This window comes from Mytilus galloprovincialis, chromosome 14, assembly GCF_965363235.1.
Source record: "Mytilus galloprovincialis chromosome 14, xbMytGall1.hap1.1, whole genome shotgun sequence".
Taxonomy (NCBI): Eukaryota; Metazoa; Mollusca; class Bivalvia; order Mytilida; family Mytilidae; genus Mytilus; species Mytilus galloprovincialis.
The window spans coordinates 42,349,841-42,357,200 of record NC_134851.1 but is presented as its reverse complement, the minus strand read 5'-3'; the positions used below and the strand labels follow the sequence as shown (position 1 = coordinate 42,357,200).

General features: G+C 32.0%; 1 long non-coding RNA gene across 1 annotated transcript; it reads right to left on the bottom strand.

The window, feature by feature from the left end:
- Positions 1 to 464: 464 nt before the first annotated feature.
- LOC143058018 (uncharacterized) lies at positions 465 to 6,294 on the bottom strand. The gene is made up of 2 exons (XR_012972919.1): positions 6,164 to 6,294; positions 465 to 951 (listed from the first exon to the last, which is right to left on the bottom strand). It is a non-coding gene; the product is annotated as an uncharacterized LOC143058018 (long non-coding RNA).
- Positions 6,295 to 7,360: the final 1,066 nt, after the last annotated feature.

The window sequence follows — 7,360 nt, the reverse complement described above, 5'->3', positions numbered from 1 at the left end:
GATGACTTTACTTTTGATTATTTCTGTCTAATTTTTTCGCAATCATTCGTGACGACTTGGATTTTGTCGTATTTGATTATTACATTTGTAATTTTAAAAGACTGTGTGTTGTCTTAAGCTTCTAGATGTCTTTATGGCTGCTATTTGTTTCGTTAAACTGCAATCGTCACAACTCGGCCGATTCCGTCCCGAGCGGGATTTGTGTTGCTCTGTCCTTTTCATTTTTTTTTGTGATTTGTAGACTGTTGTTTGTCTTTTTGTCGCTCAACTTTTTTTTTGTTGCCATGACGTTGTAAGTTTGTGTTCGACTCATGAGTAAATTGACTTATTGTGATGTCAAAAATTTACATGAGAGTTTCAGATATGCTAATATCTATTTTCACAGATGTATGTGCGTTAAAAAAAATATATGATAATATCTATTTTCACACATGTATGTGCGTTTAAAACAAACATACATAAACTAAAAGTGATGATTACTTTATTTGATAATTTCAATATCCCTTTCATACTGGGATGTTTGAAAATGTTAGATAGCAAAATAAGGTTGTATTCGTTAAATGATTGATCCCTCTTTCTACTTCCTTTCACATCGACAATAAATTGTCTTTATTTTCGGTGCTGGTAGTACTGTTTAATATCTTCCTCACTTATTCTTCCTGGCTGCCTCTTTGCCGCTGCACCTCCAATTTTCCTGGCAATTGGTACGTTTTGTACAAGTAATGGCTGACCATTTCTCCTCTTACAACGGGATTGACAAGCTAGGTTTCGTCGAGTACAATGGTCGTCACAATAATAGAATTTAGCGTATGTTGGTTGCCATTGACAACGAAAAGCACAGTGATCTGCCATTCGGTCACATTCGTGACACTCTAATTTATCATATGTAGCATAGCTTTCAGGAATAAGTAATAATCCTGCAATCAGCAAACCAAGGAGTTTCACACAAAACTAAAATAAAAACAAAAAAAAAACATTAAAATTATTATTTAATAAATAGTCTTAATGATACATGTAAGTAGCGGTATATCGTATTGTTTACAAGCATTATTATTGTAACACGTTAAAAGGATAATAAGGAAACGACCGTTTAACTTTAAGGTGGATTATAGCATCTTCCTAAAAAATAATTCTGATTCGAAATTTGATAAAAAAAAAAAATATTGTGGTCAAGTAGATGGCAAAAAAAAAATCTGAAAATCCAGATTTTCCCCATACCTTAAAGTCACTGTTGAGTTAAAAAAACAAATAATAGCGTCGCAAACTTAAAAGCTTCGCGCGAAAAAAAATATTCCGACACAGAAAAAAGACGCATCCCTTTTGAATTAAATGGTTGCTCCCTAAAAATAACAAAAAAGATAATGATTTTCAAAAAATGCAGAATAAAGGACAACCAAAATAAAGAATCGAGAAAAATAAGAAAAAAAACTACGAATAGAGGGTGCTAAAAATTGAGTATAGAAAATAATGGTCAAATTGATTACTTATTACAGAAATAGGATTTTTTTTTATAAAGAGGTGAAGAAAAAGGGATTGAAGCTTCCCCCTTCAAGACCATCAGATTTCAAAAAAAAAAAAAAAACAACACCAACTACATGAATGAAAATGTTTTCTTGTGGTAACAATATGTTCTATGGCCTTCTAAACTATGTTATATTTATGAAGTGTTCCATTGCAGTAATCCGAGCTCTGAATAGAATAGCTACGTAAACTTGCACTATGTTTAATCCTACTGAACAAATGAATATATATTTCTACTTGAGCGAAATTTAAAGAAACAATTAAGACAAAAAAAAATGTATTCGTTTTTTTTTATTCGTCTTTTTAATGAACCTGTTTAGGTACTAACACATGATAATCTGAGAATCAAAATGTTTAAATGATCTTATTTGCTAAACAATTCTTACAAATATTGGCTATTTCAGCATGTTCAGAGCAAATCAGCGAAACACATTACAAAACTAAAATTGAAACAGTGTTTATACTTTATCTAACTCTTGTTCGAGTTTGAGTTATCTTTCGTTGATTGTTTGATGAACGTTTATTTGATTTTGTATGAAAGCCAAATGACGCAATGAAAATAACTAAGGTCACCGTATTGCCTTATACAATGAGTAAATCCTAAACCGTAAAGAAAGCTATAAAAGTCTCTGTCATAACAAAAAATTAAGATAGTTAAAACGAAAAAAACAATTGCCTGCTTTATGTTATGTACTGCGTATTTGTTTATTTGTTTATTAATACTCCAACGATGATTTTAAACAATGTTATGTGCCGGTCAAAAGCCAGGAGCCTGTAATTCAGTGTTTGTCATTTGTTTATGTGTTACATATTTGTTTTTCGTTCATTTTTGTATATAAATAAGGCCGTTAGTTTTCTCGTTTGAATTGTTTTACATTTTAATTTCGGGACCTTTAATAGCTGACTATGCGGTATGGGCTTTGCTCATTGTTAAAGGCCATATGGTGACCTATAATTGTTAATTTCTGTGTCATGTTGGTCTCTTGTGGACAGCTGTCTCATCGGCAATCATACCACATCTTCTTTTTTATATAGTTCGATTTGCAAGGTGATATATGCTTTTAAGTTCAGAAAATACTGTGTTACTATTATAGGACATAAAAATGTTATGTGATATACTAGTACTAGTATGTTTAAACCCTGTGTTTCAGTTGACTAACACACTGCGAACGATTGTAAACGTATTTGTTTTGATTGGTTAATAGCCAGTGTATTTTTCACCAATTTACTGTTATCAAAAGAATATCGTTCATTTTTAACGCCGCCGGGGTATTTGCTAAAAGGATGTGCCTTTTTTACCCTCTCTGTCGTGGTATTTGCCAAAAAATACTCTATCCGACTGGACGCTTGTAACGTCACGATCATCAATGCGTTTTAGTACATTAACATTCGGTGTAATTAAACAGATATATCATGTTATTGAGGGGTATTTGCGAAAAATACCAGTCTTGAGAATGAATTTCCCTCGCCTTACGGCTCGTGAAATTTAACATTCTCTCGACTGGTATTTTTCGCAAATACCCCTCCTTAACATGATATATCTGTTCAAAAATACATGGCAAATATTGGCTATAATAAGGCTTTCAAAATTTTAGAATAATTTCAGTGTTTAAATAAATGACTATAGATTCTGGACATTGCCTTTATCGGGGTTCAATTCGTTTTCACAGCATTGACAGTGGTGAGGTTTGGAGATCGGCGACGGATTCAGATAAAGTGTAGAGATCTAATTTTGTCGCGATCGAGCGTAGAGGGCGACATAATTGACACATTCCCCATTTCCTTTCTCAATTTTAAATATCAAGTTTCTCACAATAGATTTGAATTTTATCATAACATGTCCAAGTTTTTTTCCACATCGATCCATTGACGATATCTTCAATTTCGTTGAATTACACTCCCTTTCAACAAATATAGATCCACTTCTTGAATCCCCCTCCCCCAAATTTTAGCGTATAAGTTTCGTTTGTGTAAATTTCCAGACCAGTTATTTTTAATAATTAAGGTCAGTTTGTTCTCCTAATATTATAATCCTGCTATCACTGACCGCGTGCAGACGTATTTCCTTCTTTAAAGTAAAATCTTCTTTTTGTTTCATATAGGCTTGATAATGTAACAATTTGTATGATATGATATGATATGATTTGAGCCCGAGTTATCCTTCTTCGGCTAGGTTAACATTGTATTTTTAATAAACATATTGCCATGTTGTAATCTTCGAAGATGGGTCGTGGAAAAAAAATTAATTGAAAAATTAATTAAATTAAATGAAGAAATTAGATTTTAATGAAAACCTAATATTTAAACTGAAGTAACATTTAATTGGCTCAAACAATCATTCTATGCTGAAATATAATGTCTAAATTAAGTTCTCTATATAGTTTATACGAACAAAATTAATTATAACGGATGATTTTGATTTCAAAACAATGTGTGAAAACTGTATTGCATTTTATTAATGTTAATGTCTTTTTCTCTTGGCTGTCTGGTAGCTACATGTATATATGCTATTGCAATTTGATTAAACGCTTCCCCTGCCCCCGAAACCGTGAAAAGCAAATGATTATAGGTTTGTTTAAATTAATAGAAGTTTGTTTTGTAATTTTTCTAATAATACAACAATGAAAAACAAAATTATTTTTATGATCGTCTGGAAAATAAACTTTAATTATTGTTTGTCAATGAAATAAATATTTACATTTTGACCGAGAAAACAAGAACATATTGTCTTCGTTAAGAAAAAAAATTAAGATGTTTGCGCAGACGATAATAAAAATGACCAATTTAGATCAAATGTATTTGTCAAGAAAGTAAATATCATTACTATGTTTGTGAAGACCATAAATATTTTTATGTTTATCAAGAAGATAAATAATAAGTATTGGAACAGTTATGTTTGTGGAGCAGTAAATAATTCTTTAATGTTTGTGAAGTACAAGAAATATCATACTATATAGATAAATAAGTATGGCATACGTCAGCCACAGTACGTTTGCGCCACCTATTGTCAAAATACATGCTATCATTTGCGTCAAAAATAAAGTATAATATAAAAGAAATGACTTCCCTCTTCTTTATATTTAATGTAGGAAGTGGCACTTAGGACAACATCAAAGGGCGACTTGGAAATAGAAGTATGGTCACTTTTGGTTTCCCTACCGGCAGTAAAACACTTTCTAAAGTGAGCGTCCGTTTGCTTTTGCAGGATGTATAAATACGCAGACACGTGTCAGAATAGGGACGTTACATCTGATCGTGTTTCTGATGTTCCATGTAAAGACAGTGCCACGCTTTCTGAACGTAACGTACCCTAGCACAAAACGTGTTGACGAGTGCGTTGGTTACCTGTTGCAAGGCATAATTTATGTCCCTATTCAGTATACCCTCATTTTCCTGTGGTAGTCTAAATTTCCCGCCTATCATCATCCCATTCGACCGACCCCTTTACAGGACCTATTCACTGTATATATTATTGATAGTAATTTGTTTTCATCCTGAACATGCATGAACTATTTGCCACTGGACGTAAAGTAAACATCAATTAATTAATCATCAGCGAAATAAAATATGTTGATTGTGTTAAATAAAAAAATAAATCCTATTTTACACGACCCAAAATACTGCAACTCATTTCACAAAAAATCTTACGAGAAAAAATATGACTCATGAACATTTTAGTATAACATAGGATCAACATTTGTCGTGAGATATTTTGTGAAAAGAGCGCACGACTCTAATTAAAATAAATTTTAATCGAAGTACCTATTGCCGATATTGTCATTCTTTTAAATAGCAGCGAAATTTTCAAAGATTTTTAGGTCGTAATTTATCATAAAACAAGGATTCTTTCAGAACTTTTTAAACATAGCATAGAATGAAATTAAATTAAAGTAGCTTATAACCCCGCCCCCTTTTCAACAAGTGTATTGCCAAAATGACTTTGTTTTAAAAAATGCTTAGCCCGATAAAATGGCTTCATAAAAGGGTAGAGAATGCGAACAAATATTTTCTATCAATCCTAAAAGAATTCATTATGTCCTGATAACGTTCAATTCCAATACAGATCTCATACTGGGGTTTCATTTATTTGCGATTTGCCAGTGGACGTTAAGAAACCAACAATCAATGAATTATTTATTTGCGGAGGTATCAATTTTTGTGGATTGAGGAAACCTAGCATATTTCAATGTATTCTTGGATATTTAAATTCGTGGTTTTGGTGAAGTCTGAATATAATCCTTCAGAAAACTGGTACTTCGTTGAACATTTAAATTCGTGGTTACACAGTTCCCACGAAATCCACGAAAATAAGTATCCAACAAATACTAATGAATCCACAGTAGTTCGTCACTTCCGGTTCTTACCACTGAAGTTTTGAAAAAGATTTCAAGGATGCGATCCCGGCCCCTCTTTCCGTGGATCTTTTGTAAAGATTTTTCATTAGGAACATTTTGACTGATTTCAGCAAATATTCAGCCCCCTCCTCCTTTTAAACAGATACATTCATCGCTCTTTTGTCAAAACTAACTTGCTACCGGCTTTCAATAATAAAACTGTTATTTAGAAATCCTATGATAAACAAATTGAGACAGCAAAATAAATATAAGTACAACAGAATGACACATTAAACGTTTATACATACCATAGTGCTAATATTTCCACAGCGATACACGTGAAAGTTGTAAAATTAGGTCAACGTTCTTGTGAAATTTACACAAAGAAATGTGTTCTAGATAGAGCTGATAAAATAAGTGTCTGGTTTTTGAAGATGTAATGAAGGATGAAATGATATAATGAGGTGGTTTCTGATATGTTTTATGAGAGGCAGACAAATTGACAAGACATTTTTTTTATATAAATTTACCTGATATTTTCTAAACTATTTTCTTTTGGATTCGATGTTTAAATAATCTTTTCACATATTGCCTGTGCCCAAATATTTATATTTATAAGATATAAGATTCATTTCAACATCCAATATATCTGAATATAGAATTACATTTGCAATAGAATACGCGTACTGGTTATCCAGCAGGGCTATTCATTGATAAGGAATATACCATTGAGCTTCCCTTAGGGAGCAAGGAGTTATTTCAAATGCATAAGATATAACTAAATAAATGACATTTTTTAAAAGATTGTTCCAAATACATGCATGCTATTGTAAAACATTTTGAATTTTTAGATAAATATGATAATTAAATTAAAAAAAAAAAGAATTTCGAAGGAAAAACGCATTGTCATCCACATTGTTTTATTATTATTATTATTTTTTTTTAAATATTTCCCAAATTTGTTTTACGCTTAATGCACGTTATATATGTAGGACTGCGATGGTACTCCGAACCGCGATGGTCACGCTGAAGTGCGATGGTCTACGCTGAAGTGCGATGGTTAACACGCTGAAGTGTGATGGTGACATTGTGACGTCAACTTTTTGATATCTATACGCTGAAGTGCGATGGTGGGGATTTCGTGGGAACTAAGGTTAGTACGCTGTTGTGCAATGGCCAACCAACCTAAGACTTAAGTAAAAGCAAAATGCACATGAGCTGTTAATAAAATAACACCATAAAGATTTGACAAAAGTAGTTTCTAGCCTCTTATTTGGAAGATGTTTTTTAAAACTTCTGTTTAGAAGAAACCAAAGACTTTATTTTTTGTTTTAATGTAATTTTCCAAGTCTCCAATTCTCCAATTCTCCTTTTAGCACGCAAGAGTATGGGATAAGGTGTTCAATGGAGAAATAAAGAAAAAAGATTCAGAGTGTAGGTCTTTATAATAGTACTAAGAAGTGTCCATTTCATTTACCTAAATATTATGATAAAACTAAGTAATT